The following is a 16105-nucleotide window of genomic DNA, read 5'->3' on the forward strand; positions in this document are numbered from 1 at the left end:
AATATGTGTTACATGGGAGGAAGTTCACATTGCCAAATCTTGGTAAACTAGTGGTAGGAAGGCTGTATCTAATAAAATGTGTTTTTAACAAACAATCTGATAATAAAACCCTAAATGCAGTGCATATCAAAAATGTGACTTCTAATCAACATGCTGATAGTACAAATGTGCCAGTACGGTATGATAAAGTAACTTCGACAATAGCAGAATCAACATATTGTCTCTGTGTCACTACTAAGTTAATCAAATGTGCTCTATTTGGTGGAATGGAAGGAATTCAAAATGCTATTAGATTTTGGGAAGATTGTCACACTTATTAAGGACCCTTTTGGGAAGATTGTCACACTTATTAAGGAACCTTGTGCCTGTAAACATCAAACAGATAAGAAAAAGAAGGTGGAAGTAATGTGTATCATAGAGACACAAATGCCCAGTAATACATGTAGAATTCAAACTATGATTGGTAGAGAAGTAAATCCTGTAGCTTTGCTTCTTAACACATAGTCAAAATAGATCAAGACTTCTCAAAGTATAAGCCACTATGGAAATTATTTGTGGAGGAAATACAGGTATTCTGTTGTTAGAATATATACTTAATATAAATTGGAGGAGGACAACAACCTGCACTGTGTTACAAATACTCAGCTCTGAATATGTCCCTAGTAAAAATAGGGAGATAAAGGGATCAAGAAAATTAAAGGAAAGGTGGAGACATTTAAAAAGTCTGGCTGTGGGTAGAAGGAATAGAAGAAACTGTTTGTTACCAGAACCCTCTTACTGAGTCTTACCAAAAACCTCACTTGTTAACTCAGTGAAAAAAATCAGGTCCAAATCTACCACAAGGCAAGCTAGGCAGCTACCTAGGGCCCAGAGCTGACTTGGGGGGGGGGGGGGCTGGTCATGACCATGCACTACCAAAACTTCTTACTTTAACAGCTAAAAGCTCTTTATAGCTAACTTAGATAAAACTACTAAAGCTGCTAGAAAATGCAAATGTGCACAGCTTTTTAAAATGTCCATGTCAGCTGCTAAAAACAACTAACACTTCAGCTGCTAAAAATTCTTTACAGCTAATAAGGCTAAAACTACGTCTGCTGCTAAAAACAGCTATTATGTACAGCAACTTTAAACACCTGCTTAGCATACAGTAAAACATTTGCTTTGTTGAGAAACCTCCAGTCTGCCTCTCTTATTGGCTCAAAGCAGGAACCAAAGAGACTGAAACTGTGATGCAGCGAAGAATGGATTTCTGATGAGATTTTTGAAAAAAAAATGTCACTTACAATTACTTTGAAGAAACAGACTTCCAGAGAGATTTTTGAAAGAAAGGTATTGCTTACTATTACTTGGAAGGAGCATTTCTCCAGTGCAGTTTCTGAAAGGAGTAGGTCACTTACTATTACTTTGGAGGTGCTGCCAAGATGCTACTGGAATTAGGTTCGATGTGATGTTGGATTTTTGAAAGAGAGAGGTAGGGAGGAGATGTTGAATTTCTTTGAGTGGGTTGTTGGAAGTGTGTGTGCGTGTGTGTGTGTGTGTGTGTGTGTGTGTGTGTTTTGGTAAATCAGTATAAATACCATTTAGCTTATATTTTGCAGACACATAGGTGTGAAATGCAGAGTGTTTGAGCTATAACAGTTTGTCTAGCACTTAAGGCAGATGAGTAAAGCTAAGAGCTTCTTGTAAGTACATGGTTTGATTCACTCAGCCTTTATTTGTCTTCTATGTAACTCTTCTATGTAACTCTGAAAATTTACTTCACCAGACAGTACTCCTGGGCTGCTCCTGAAAAGGGACAACTGGGTCCAGTGGGTTGTCCCAGGCTGTTAACAAATACAATACACATTTGTCTTTTTAAATTCCTGTACCCTTCACATTGATGCTAATTAGTGCTTCACTATATGCTACTTGAGTATGAATCCTGGCATGTCTCTTGTAGTTGAAAGGGTTTTGCAATGCGTTTTCACTAAATTTGAGTTTCAAGAAAAGAGATATTTACTATTTCTCATGCTAAGTCTGTTTTACATGTGAGAATATTTTGTTTTGTTTGGAAAATAATCTGAAATAAAAGTTTTAAATGATATTCAAATCTCTGTGATAATTGCAAAATTAAAGAAGTAAACAGTATAGGTTTGAATGGTGTTTATGGTAACTGGGGAGAGACTTCCAAGTAATGGGATACTGGTACAGCTGGTAGGGATCTTATTCATTACCCTGCATAGTCACTGGGCAGGATTCACGAAGCCTCCGTGTAAGAGTTATAACTCATACCCGGAGGCTGCAGATAAACGGATTGATGTCAGCATGCTCTGCATATTCATGAGAGCATGCTGAATCACACCTAAGGCTAACACGGTCTGTGTAAGACAGTAGGGGGTGTGTCTGTAGGCCGAGCCCTGTAAGCGGACACGCCCCCAGAAGAGTAAAAGTGCCCAAAGTAAACACCCACGACAGAGTCCATGGAAATGTGAATAAACACAACACAACACATGTCCCCACAGACTACGAACATAAAATTTACAAATGAACATCACATAATTTTTTTTAAATTGTAAAGATGTTTAACCGTGACTGCGCTCGTTTGCGCGGGCGTGCCCGTAGCGCAGCTACAGTTAGCAGTCAGTGGGAAAGCATATAAGAATTAAATATGCAAAGTAAGCCAAGAAGCAATAGCGTAGTGGTAGAGATATTGGCCGAAGAGCAGGCATTCATGGTTCGAGCCCCCACAACACCAATTTTTTTTTTTTAGCAAAATAAGCACAAAACAAGTCCCTGACAAATATGTACACATAAAATCACATTTCATGTAAAATGTAATGAAATAGCCCATTTATATTGAAGAAATGTGAGGTAACAAAACAATAAAAAATGCCAGATGTGCCCATAGCTGAGCTACAGTTTAACAGGGTGAGTGCATCTGCCCGTAGGTGAGCAGAAAGAAAAAACCCCCAAAAGTAAACTCTTTTTTGGCTGGGCTTTTTCCCCCTTTTTTTTAAAAGGAAAAAAAAAAAAAATAAAAAAAAAAAAAAAAAAAAAAAAAAAAAAAAAAAAAAAAAAAAAACAAAAAAAAAAAAAAAACAAAAAAAAAAAAAAAAAAAAAAAAAAAAAAAAAAAAAAAAAAAAACAAAAAAAAAAAAACAAAAAAAAAAAAAAAAAACAAAAAAAAAACGCCCCCCCCCCCCCCCCCCCCCCCCCCCCCCCCCCCCCCCCCCCCACACCCCCCCCCCGCCCCCCCCCCCCCCCCCCCCCCCCCCCCCTTTGGGGGGGGTTTCCCCATTTTGGGGGTCCCCCCACTTTTTAAAAAAAATTTTAATTTCAAAAAAAAAAAATTTTGTTTTTAAAAATTTTTTGTTTAAAAAACCCCCTTAAAAAAAAAAACTTTTTTTTTTTTTTTTTTTTTTTTTTTTTTTTTTTTTTTTTTTTTATTTTTTTTTTTTTTTTTTTTTTTTTTTTTTTTTTATTTTTTTTTTTTTTTTTTTTTTTTTTTTTTTTTTTTTTTTTTTTTTTTTTTTTTTTTTTTTTTTTTTTTTTTTTTTTTTTTTTTTTTTTTTTTTTTTTTTTTTTATTTTTTTTTTTTTTTTTTTTTTTTTTTTTTTTTATTTTTTTTTTTTTTTTTTTTTTTTTTTTTTGGGGGGGGGGGGGGGGTGGGGAGGGGGGGGGGGGGGGGGGGGGGGGGGGGGGGGGGGGGGGGGGGGGGGGGGGGGGGGGGGGGGGGGGGGGGGGGGGGGGGGGGGGGGGGGGGGGGGGGGGGGGGGGGGGGGGGGGGGGGGGGGGGGGGGGGGGGGGGGGGGGGGGGGGGGGGGGGGGGGGGGGGGGGGAAATTTGGGCCCTTTAAAATTAATTTATTATTAATAAATCCCGGGGCACCCCGGGGTAAGGGCGAAAAAAGGTTTTTCCAGGAAAATTCCCCCTTTAGTGCGAGTAAAAATTTTTTTTTTGGAAAATTGGGAAAAAACCCTCCTCGGGGGTTTTGAAATGCAGTAAGGTGGGGGGAGGGGTTCCCTTTCTGAAGTTAAAAAGCAACATCGGTTCCAAAAAGTCGGGAAATTTCTGGGCTGATAAAAGTTGGCACGTGCAAAAATTATGGGCATCTGTTCCCCTAAAAAAACACCCGGGCCGGGGTTTTAAGGGAAAGTGGAAACCCCAGGGAAAAATCCCAAATTTCCAGGCCTGGAAAAAAAACCCCCCGTCAAGTGAATAAAACCTCCTTTTTAAAATGGTTTGTTTGTTTTCGTTTCCCCCAAACAAAAACCCCCCCTGAAAAAAAGAAAATTCAAAAAAACCGAAAAACTTGGAAAAAAAAAAGGGCCTCGGGTTACCCAAAAAATTTTTGGCCCCCAAAACAAGTTGCCCAAAAACCCACACTGTTGTAATAAAACAAATTAAATTGGTAAAAAAACAAATTGTTGTTGAACAAAAAAGGGTAAGGTTTCAAAGTCCAAACCCCAAATTAATTTTAACATGAAAAGCTTTGTTTATGAGAAAGGGGAAGCAAATGGGTTTTACCTTTCACCCCCTCAAATCCCAACTTGGGTTTCCCCCCTCCCCCAAAACCCCTCCCCTTTTCAAAAATTTCTGCCTTTCCCCATTTTCCCTTTCTTTCCAAATGTGGGTCCAAAATAAGCATTTTGGTGTAAACTGCTTTGCGGAGAAACCCAAAAGGAATCGGGTGGGAAAAACTAACCCGTTACAACTTTTAAAATGTTTAGCAAACAAATTTGAATATTCAAAAGGGGCAAAATAAAATCCCCACTGGGCCCAGTCCTGGGAAACTAGGCCTTGGCCCTTGGGTCCCTGTGCCACCCTGGGGCCAGGGATCCCAACGAATTGGGGGGAAAAAAAATACTGATGTAATTTTTTGGGGAATTAAATTGTTTTGGGGGTTTTAAAATTATTTCAAAACAGGGGATTCCGTTTGTGAACGAACCACCCCCTGCTGGGTGGGGCCCCGGGAGGTTAAATATCATTTAATGTAAAATTTTAAAGTTGAAGTCCCAAAATTTAAAAAAAAAAATTTTTTTTTTTTTTTTTACAAAAGTGTGTTCATGAACCAACAAAAAAAGGGAAAAAAAAAAATGAAATGTGATTTCACAACCTGCGCAGGAAAATTTTAATAAAAAAGTGTACAAAAAGAATTTTTGGCCCCCGCCCTCCAAAAAAGGGGGAAGGTTTAAATTAAACAAAATAATAAATAAAGCCACGGGTGATGAAAAAGGGGGTGGGAAATTTCAAACCAACTCCCTAGAATCCCCCTAAAAATTTCCGTCAAACCAAAAAAAAATCTTAAATCACGTCTGAAGGGGCGGGGGAAAAACGGGAAGGAGGAAAAGAAAAACAAAACAAAACCACATTTTGTTACCTTATAAAGTTAGCAAAGTAGCGAAAAACGAAAATTGGTATAAACCCATGGAAAAAGAAATCAAATAAATTAAATGGAAATGTGAATAAAGGGTAAAATTGTACAAGATGTCCATTTTGTTTTATGTTTTTATTCCCCCAAAAATAACCAAAACCCATCATTTGGGTAGGCCCTTTAGGAATTGTCGTTTGCTTAAATGTGTTTGTAAAATTTTAAATTAAAAATTTTAATAAAAAATTTTTAAAATTTTTTTATTATATTGATTTCATTTGAAAAATTTTTTAAGGGGAAACAGGAGGAAAATTTTTAAAAAGGGTAATTCCCAGGGTCAGCAAATCCTCCAAGGGGGGTCCAGCAACCCACTTCCCCCCCCTGGGGCACGCCATAAATTCCCCTTTTTCCCCTGTGCCCCAGTGGAACTGCAATTGGGTACTAAAATGTGGCCGGGGGGCCCCTCCCCCTGGACCCTTGGTTAAGGTTCATCCCGGGATAAATTCAGGTGGAGGGAGGTTTGAGAAGGGGGAGGAAAAAACCGTTTGGTGAATTGTTACGGATCCGGGCTCGGGCTTTGGAACAAACTGGAAAACCGGTATCATAGGTTTTTTTGGCTTTCCCCCAAAATTTAGGTGCTTTATGTATTAGGGGACTTTCCCCAAAAATGCCTCTTAATGAATTGCCTGTCCGGGCAGATTTTTGTTTAAAAATTGTTCTTTGGGGTAAGGAAATGCCCTAAAACCCCTGTGCGGGTAGAAATTTGGGAAAGTTCCATCATTCCTGAAACCCAAGTTGGGTTTGGGTTTCCCCGGCCCCTTTTTTTTTCCTGTTCCCCATCCCCCAAGAAAATACTTTTTAAAAATTTTTTTTACAACAAAACCCAAAATAGGCACTTGTTTGGGGGTTGGTTTGGAATGTAATAAAGGGAAATTTAATCCCACTGTATCCCAAAAAACCCTTGGGGGAAAAAAGGGGTTGTGCAAAACCTGCCCAAAGTGTGCTACCGGTTTGGGGAATAAAAATGGTGTTTTTGGAATTCAGGTATTTTAAAACATGGTTTTGGTTTGGGACGAACGGGCCATGTATTTGTTATAAAAACAATGCCCAAAAAAATGGAAGTTTTTAAATATTTATTATATATTTTAAAATATTTAATATTTAAAATTTTTTTAGGGAATGGGCTTGTGAAACCCCCTTTCCGGGCAGGGGGGTGGGGGTTCCACGCCTGTCGGGGGAAAAACCCCCCACCCCCTTTTTTAAAAACACATAAATCAAAGGGGTCTACTTGCGTGTTGGGAATGATATTGGCCCCATAATTGGACAATGGGAGGGCCCATAAAACCTTGGTAAAAAGGGTGTCCATACTGTCATTTTCACGGCAGACAGGGTGGGGGGAAAACAAAAAAAAATTTACCCGGGTTTGGCCAACCGCCAACAACACGCAAAATGGGGGGGACAACACAGGACATGAGGTATTGGGGCCATATTAATTTGCTGTTCTGTACCTTTTGGTTTTTCCGGGGAAGGGTCGGGGTTTATCTGCACAAGTGGGGGGAATTGGGCATTTTGGGCTTCAGCGGGGGCTGCTGGGAAAGCCGCCGGGAAATAATCAAAAAATGGACATTTGGCAACGAATACTCATATTTTAAAATTTCCTCCCTTACAGCAACGGGCCAAGGGGTGGGTGGGAACATCCCCTTAAAGGGGGGGGGCCTTTTGGGTTTTGTGGGAACAAAACCCAGAAAATTCGGGGAATTGGTAGCGGGGGCAGGGCCCATCAGGTTTCCATAGGTCATTGCTTTTTTCCCTGTATTTGGCATGGAATGTATTGGGTCCACAGCTGTGTAAAATTTACTGGGGGAGGGGGGTGCCCCGGTGTGCAGCTGTGCCATTCCTGTGTTGAATTTATGTGTGATTCCGGCATGGGTGTGCATTGTGTGGCCTTTTCCCATGTGTTGTGCATTTTTCCCATGGCGTGCCGTGTATGTGATGTGTCAGGTGCACAGGTCTTTAAGTGAATGTTTTTCCCTGCTTCCCATTTTTTCTTGTCCGGGGGCCCCCGGCAGGGCCCCTGTCTTGGGTCGGTATGTTGAGTTTTTGGGGATGGTTTTTGGGGTCAGGGTTTGGTCAGGCCATTTGCAGTCCATTGTCCCCCATTTGAAAATTTTCCTGCCATTTTTGTATTGTCCCAGGGATAGGTAACAAAAAGCTAAATTTTTTGTTTAAAAAAAGGGGCTGGTGCTTTTCCCAAAATTAACTTGGGGTTTTGAAATGTGATTTGGTTAATGGTCAGAATTGGGGCAGGGTAAAACCAAAAAAGGGGCCCAATTGGGAAAAAATTTCAAAATCATTAAAGTTTCCCATTATTCTTGCCCCTTTTCCCCCTGGTTTGGGGCTTTCCAGGAAAAGGGGGTGGATTCCCCACCACCAAAATTGGGGGGGTTTTAAAAGGGTCCGTAGGGGTTGGTTTCCAAATGAATAAGGGGGTGACTTAAATTTCCTATAAATTTTGGGTAATTTTAAATTTGGGGAATTTAATTTATGTGTCATGTTTTTTAAAAATTTTAAATTTTATTAAAAATTTTTGCCCCCCAAAACAGATCTGGCTGAATAGGGGTTCAACCGAAAATAAAGCTATTATGCAAAATTTGTTTTTTGGGTTTGCAGAAGGGTTTGAAAACTTTTTAAAAAGGTGCCAGTGTGTATGCAATACAGTGGCTAAAAGGGGGAATGGGTCCCTTGGGGCACGGGCCCCCCAAAGCACCAGGGGCAGGGCCCCGAGGTCCACACGCAGTTCCCTGGGTTTTCCGGGGAGCATCCGGGGGGTGTACTCCTTGGCCGGCGCCAGGTTGTAACCCTCAGTATGTTTGGACTGTTGCAGGCCAGTGCTATGGAAAGGTAAAAGCGGGGTCTGGGGAGCTGGCATGTTGCACCCACAGCTTGCGTGCGATGTTCCGCTCTGATGTCATGCAGGCGTTGTGGGGCATTTGCAGTTAAAACCCAAAATGTCCATGGCCAGGGGAAAGGGTTGGGCATTTGCAGCATTGCGTGTATGCCCGGCAGGGGGGTGGGGTGAAAACGGTGACCCCCATGTGCCGCCCCCCAAAAGTTCTGTGCTGCACGGCCCGGAGACCAGGGGTTGGAAGTAACAGGGATGGCCCAGTCCCCCCGTTCTGAAAAATACGTCCTAGTCTGGTAGGCACCTGGGACAGGTCCCTGTCCAACACTGCTTTTGCCCTGCCAGGTGCAGGGGCTTACAAACGTTATGGGGGTAACGTGTGCTCCATCAAAATGTTAACACCTCCCAATTCAACCTGGGGCCCCACCTGTCTCTGCCCTCACCAAACAATAAAAATTAATTTGGTATCAGGGCTACTAGGCATCCCTAATTCCCCGTGCATATGATGACATGTGCCACCTTGCAATCCCAACACATTGCAGGCAGGTAAACACGCGTGCCAGGGTCCTACATAAATGAGTGTATCTGGGTAAAGTCTGTCATCTTGTTTCCCACATCCCGCCAGTCTGTATGAAGTCCGAATTGATCTGCACCCATGAAAACCCAAATGAACAGTGCACTAATTGCATGCGGGGGTAATTTAAACAGTCCCAACAGGGGTAGCCGGGGGAAGTAACGCATTAGTGTATGCGGGGGACAGCAGAATGGGAAGGCCCACAATGACAGCAATGTGGATTTTGTGCATAAATGGTGCAGTCCAATTTCCCAAAATCAAATCTATGAAAAATTATCATTTCTCCAGGGGCACCGGGACCTTTTTACGTGCCTACATATTTGCATTGATTCGTTTTGTTACCCCCTTCTTTGGTAAATGCATACCCAGTGTTACTGATTTTTGTTTGCACATGGGGGGTTCCCTAACACCTTACACCTCAATGAAGTTACAGGCTTCTTAACTCCTGTGCAAGTGCAGTACTTGAAATTTTACACATGCAGAACTACGTCTGTCCGGGGCATGTGTTTAAACATTGCACATGTCTTACCTGGATTTCCCACTGTGCAGTATTATGATGTTAAAAAGTACCACCCAAACACCTTCAGTATTTGCCCCCCTTTGGTAGGTTGGTACCACCATGGAACACACTCTAGGGGCATGTGCAAAGGGTAATGTGAATCCCCTAGGGCCATTTGGGGTTTATGTGATATGTGGCAATGTCAACTGACTTTATGCAGTCGCCATCACCCTTGGAACGAAAACCATGTGGGTGACCCCCCTTGGGGACTGACTCTTAACCCGTAATGCCCCCCTGTCAGGTGGCATTCCCTAAACTCACCGGGCAAACTTCAACCCTCAATCCCGCTGCACTATTGTAAAACCCTGAAATGTTTCTGATATTTTGCCCAATTCTTTACTGGCATTTACCCCTGTCCCATCAAGTCCGGTCCTGAAAGTAGCACCCAAAACCTCTTGGGTTTCCTGCCCCAGTACCACCTTTTCCCCACTTGATTGAAAAAAACCCCTACATTTTGTGATAAATTGCCAGTCCACAAAAATCAGTAGCTTTTCACCCTCCAAAAAACAAAAACCATGGTGAATCAAACCCACCATCTAAAAAAATTCCTTGAACCCATTCCAAAGGGGCAGCCTAATTCTCCAATTAACCAATGCTATTTTTCCCCTGAAAGATTTGGAAATTTATTCATAGAAAATTCAACCCCTAATAAAAACCTTATGGCGAATCAGCTGGCTTCGTTCATCCAGCACACTTCACCCCCTACCTTTTATAAACCCCATAAACCATACTTGCAACCTAAAAATCCTACCCCTTTTTACTTTCCAACTACAAGGGTTTGATCAAATTTTCCACCCCTGAAAATTCTTTAATACTGGACCCTTCCAAGGGTTTCAATTACCTGCATTCCCATTTGGGCAGAAAAATTTTCAAACCCTTCACCAACACCTAATCCAAAGGCCTTACTAGGGCCCCTTCGTTCTCCATCTTCATTAAAGCCTTTATACCATCCCAAAATCAGCTTATCCAATATGTGATACCACTTGATCCCACCCTTTCCCCGTAGATTATGGCACTACCCAACCACCTTTTCTAGAAAACTTTTTCTAACTTTCTACCTAAACCCAAAAAAACAAAGCTTTTTTTAAAAAGGGTTGCTTTCCCTTTCCATAACACAACTGATGGCCAAAAATCTCCTACCCATCTCTAAACTATTAGGTGTCACAAGACAATAATCTCAAATGTGACCAAATTTTCCAAAATTTACAAACCCTAATAAAACGGGGTCACTTTACAAAAAAAGCCTTCCTAACCCCCCACAAAAAAGTGCCATAGCTCCTCAACCATTTTCAACCCTTCTGTATGCATCCCTTTTCTCAATATGAACAAGACTGTCCTTAAAAAACCCTCAATTTTAAAAAATTGCCAGGTTTGCCCCCTTGGGACACATCATTGCATCAATCTAAATCAGCTTGGTTGGCTTGAACTCCCCAGCCAAAACAGTATAACCAACTGATTATGGCCTATAAAATCCTCTATAATCAATACTCCTGCACTTCAAATATTATCACCCCTATAACAATCCTAGCCCGTTGATCCTCTAACAAACTACTAATTCAGACTAGAAAATTTAAAAACCCGGGTGATTTCTCTTTGCAAACTCTGGTAGATCCTGGAACTCACTTGCTGATATTCCCTTTACTTTCCACCTTAGGTCAATTTAACACTAGACTCAAACAACATTTGTCCCCTGGCTATGTCAATGTATCAAGCCTGGCTAACTCGAATGTGTAAAATCTGTTAACCATTTTACTGTGTAATTTTTTAATCCTGACTTGTGCTCAGGATTTTAACCTGGGGAAACTGTTTTTCTTTTTTGTAATCTCTGTAAATAATCTGTTTGTAATATGTAATGCTGGTATTATGTAATGCTGTATCTGTTTCCCCTTTGAGTTTTTGGGCTAAATGGACATGCATCCAGTCGGACTACCCCAGTCAACAAATGTAGGATAAATAAATAAATAAAAAAAATATTTACAGTGATTGGTTACACAGGGAACAACGGGGGAACGTGGGGACTCAGAATAGCATCCTCCCAATCACACCCCCCGCAGCTGGAAAAGGCATATGTTGGGAAAAATCCCACAAAAAACCCCCCCTGTGTACAGCCTGTGGGGCACAAAACACCCCTTACAGGTGTCAGGTACCTGTCGGGGCTGCACTGGGGTCCCCCAACAGGCTGTATCTGGTGAAGGTCACAGTGATATGCCTCGGGGGCACTATGGTCCACCACAGAACACATGCATACAGGTCAGTCAGAGGCATGGACACATATGACTCACTCATTGACCATGCCAGTATGGCTGCCTGAGACATACCTCCCTGGACTACATGATGGGGAACATAGAATGGATCTCGCATGTGGCACAGGCCAGTATGAGCCTGATTTGGTTGCCAACATACCCTCACCAGGTATCCCCATATTGGGGGGGTTGTATGTCTACATTATGCTCAGTCTCCAATGTCATTCATAGGGGATCCCTGGCTGTCAATGTGCTTACATGCTAGGAAGCCACAATGATGTGCAAGGGGCATCTTGCATGACACCCTGGCCCATTATTGGAAAACCCAACTATGGTAACACACATACCCCCTCCCTGGGGATCACACAAGCACTAAAAGTGTGCCACAAAACAGGTGTACACCAAGATGCCCCCCTGTCCCCACATGGGGAACTGAAAGTCTGTGCAGTACCAGATTCCACATGGTCACAGGGCCCATCACTGACAGGTTATGCCCCAAACCCTCCCGTTCCCCCCCATTAAAAACATGGGGGGTGGTATCCCAATCCACAATACACACACCTCCAGGTTGTTGGCACACCAAAAACCCCCAAACATTGGGTAAAATTTTGGTCCCCATAGCCTGGCAACCAACCCTATAACAGGAAGAACCTTTCCCCCATAACAACACTGGCAATATGCAGTCTCAAAATGGTTTTTTGGCTGGACTCCCCCAAAATTGGAGCATTTCTGTAGCTACAAACATATTTAAGGGTTCACCCAAGGGGATATGATGACTTTTCCACTACCAAACAGGTGGGGAAACCCCTAAAAGTAACTTATGGCCCAACCAATGTGTATCCCCCGTGTAGGATTTTACCATAACCCCACACTGTATAGACATACCGCGGACCCCACAGTAAGCAAGTCATATTGGTATACATTGCAAATACCATTTATCCAGAGGCATGTGTCAGACATGGTAACTACTGCAGGTCACAGGTATTTATGTGTATGTGTCACAACATCATATGTGCAATGCCATTGCTGGTTTAGGCAATGGGCATTGTTATGTGACCCACACAAGGTCATTGTGACACAACCACAGGCAGTTGTGGGTTACCAAAAAATACCTATCTGTACTCTGACAATGGTAATAGACACAGTAGCAGAGCCTATTGGCATTACTAAACTAGCCCTGTTTGGCTGTTCTGATATTGTGGTGACATCCCCTTTTTTACTTGGGGAATATGCAGCATCGGTGTATTGTAGTATTTGCCAAAAGGATCTGTTCTACACTTTCATTTACACACCCTACTACCCCTTTCCATTTTCAGGATTACCACCCAACAACATGGGAAACAAGAAAAAACAGGAACTGTTTCCTCTGGGCCCCTTTTTACCATCAGTATTTTGAAATAATTCCCCATTGCCCAAAAGCTTGGGCCCCCACAAACCCCCCACCAAAAACTTGCAGGTTTCAAACCCCCACCAAATATGTTATGGCACTTTAGGGCTGCAGAGGCCATTCTATGGAGATGTCCTTTGCTGTTTTATAGGGGGTGTCATCATCCCGTTTGAAAAGGGGAATTTTCCCGTAGTGTGATTGATTTCAAAAGCACATTTTTCATACAGAATTGCACACACACAACCCCATCCAAAAACACCATTTTCATTTTAAACCCCCACCTAACTATTTATGACACTGAGAGCATTAGCAGAGTGCCTATTAATTACTGGGAGGTTTTTTTCCCTGTACTTATAGGGTGCTGACATCAGTGTTTAGAAAAATGTGCATCCTTGTGTGTTCTCCCAGTTGCCAAAAGGGCACCCCACAACAACCCCCCTCATCCAACACATTTTGCAGGATTCAAACCACTACCCAACTTTTTAGAAAGCAGGTTAAAATTTGCATTACTGGGAGGCTTTTTTCTCCTGCTGTACTTTATGCTGACATCATCTGTGTTTAAAAAAATGTGCATCCTGTAGTGTGTTCTCCCAGTTGCCAAAGGGGCATTTCCACAAAATTGCACACAACCCCCTCATCCAAACACACACACTTGCCATTTGCAGGATTCCCACTACCTAACTATTTTTGACACTGAGCAGACGAAGGGGCACTATTGCATTACTGGAGGTTTCCCCTTTTCCTGCTGTACTTTTACGGTGCTGACATCATCTTTTTTAAAAAGGGGGAAAGTGCATCCTGTAGTGTTTCTCCCAGTTGCCAAAAAATTTTAAAAAACACACACCAAATCCACACACGCATTTTCAGGATTCAAACCCCACCTAACTATGTTATGACACAAGGATATTAGCAGGCGCATTACTGGGGGGTTTTTTTTCCTGCTGTACTTATAGGGTGCTGACATCATCGTGTTTTGAAAGGGGAAAGTGCATCCTTTTTATTCTCCTAGTTGGCAAAGGGATTCTTTCAAACATTTTTGAACACACTAACCCCCCACACACTGAGCATCAGGATTCAAACCCCCCTAACTATGTTATGACACTCAACGGAACCCTTAGCAGAGCGCTTTTGCATTACTGGGAGGTTTCCCTTTTCCTGCTGTACTTATAGGGTGCTGACATCATCAGTGTTTAGAAAGGGGATTGTGCATCCTGTAGTGTTTTCCCAGTTGCCAAAAGGACATTTTTTTCACAGCCTTTAAAACACAAACCCCTCCACACACACACTGAGCATTTGCAGGATTCAAACCCCCACCTAACTATTTTTGACACTTAGAGGATTAGCAGAGGATTCATTACTGGGATTTTCTCCCCGTTTTATAGGGTGCTGACATCATTTTAAGGGTTGAAAGGGGGATGCATTTTGTTTTCCCTTCCCAAAAGGGAATTTTTCCTCTTTCCCCAGGCCTTTCACACACCCCCAAACCCCCCCATAAACCCCCACCCAAAAATGAGGATTGCAGGGTTTTAACCCCTTTTTCCTAACTATTTTTGGGAAATTAGGACCCAACAAGCCACTACAATTTTGGGCCCTTGTTCGCCCCCCCAAAAAATGGGGCTTTTCACCCTTATTCAAAGGGTATACTGTTACACCGAGGTGAACCCTTTTGATTTGCCAACCCCCCTTTCCCGGTCCATATATCCCACCCCCAGGTATGCAAAAAATGTTTTGGGACCACAGGAACTGGGGGGGACACCAACCCCATCAGAAACCACAACACATCAGGAAACCCCTTTAGCTTCCCCTAACCCCGTGCCAAAGCATGTCACTTTCACCACCATTGGAACAACAGGTACAATAAATTGGGGGTGGGGAGGGAACTTAAAATTCCCCGGCCTTTTTACCAAATTTACCCTTTTCAGGGCCAAAATGGTGGGTTTTCCATTTTGGCCCCATGCAGAACCCACAACCCCCCCACACCCAAAATGGGGGAACATTAAATTGGGGGCCCCCGGGGCCCCCCCTTTCAAACGTTACCCCACTGTTCCACCACCAGGGAAAACCACTGTTGGGGGTAATGACAACCCACCTTCCCTGGGAAAAACCATATTCCTCTCACCCAAGCAATTGTCATGCACAAACTGTTTTTTTTAGGCACCCAAACAGCCCTTACCAAATTGTGTACTGTGGAAGATTTTTAAGGACCACTATATACTTTGCTCGTATCTTTACTTTGCACTGGGGGATTTTGTGTTTGGTTGGTTTTGGCTACCCCAATACCAAATTTTAAATGCTAAACCAAGGGGGGCACCCGTTTAGCCCTTTTACAGGCAATATGCCCCATTTTTCAAAAGACCCCGGTGACTTTATATTTTCACCCGAAACCCCACAAGGGGGGGAACTTAACAATTCCCAAAGGGTTTTTTTCATTTTTACAACCCCCGTTTTTTTTGGGGGTTTTCCGAGATTTTAGATAAATCCCTAGTCTGTTTTTGACCATATTTCAAAGGGTCCCCCCCGCCAACCCTTTTTCCAAGGGACACAAAAAGAAACCCTTTCTTGCTTGCAATTTTTTGGGAAACCTAAGGTGCCCTTGCTTTTAAAAAGGGACGCCACTAGCCCCCCTTTCCTTTTGGGTCTTTAAGGGGGGGCCGGCCCTGTCCGGGGATGAAATGCCCTTTTTGGTTGTCTTCCCCGCAAAAAAGCCAGTTTGCCTCTACACCAAGTTCTTGGGGGTGCCCAATATTTTGGCTTTTACCGGAGTTTTTATGAAGATTCCCTTTTTTTATGGACCCCTTGTTTTTTATCTGTGGGGATTTTGCAATAGGGATTTTTTAATCACAGTTTTATCATTTCTGGGGAAAATGGGCCCCGTTCCCCTTTTTGTTTGGGGTTTGGGGGGTTTTTTTCTAAAACAGAATTTTTTTGGCCCTTTCTAAACCCTTTTTGGCCCTTTTAATGTTAGGTCCCGGGGTTACCCCGGGGATTTGTTTGGGGAATATCCCTTTTTATCAATTGCCAACCCGTTTGTGGGTTTTTTTTTCCCGGTCCCAAATTTTGGTGGGAACTTCAACATTTTCACATTTATGT

This window comes from Protopterus annectens, chromosome 7.part0 (assembly GCF_019279795.1).
Source record: "Protopterus annectens isolate FY-2018-M chromosome 7.part0, PAN1.0, whole genome shotgun sequence".
NCBI lineage: Eukaryota > Metazoa > Chordata > Ceratodontiformes > Protopteridae > Protopterus > Protopterus annectens.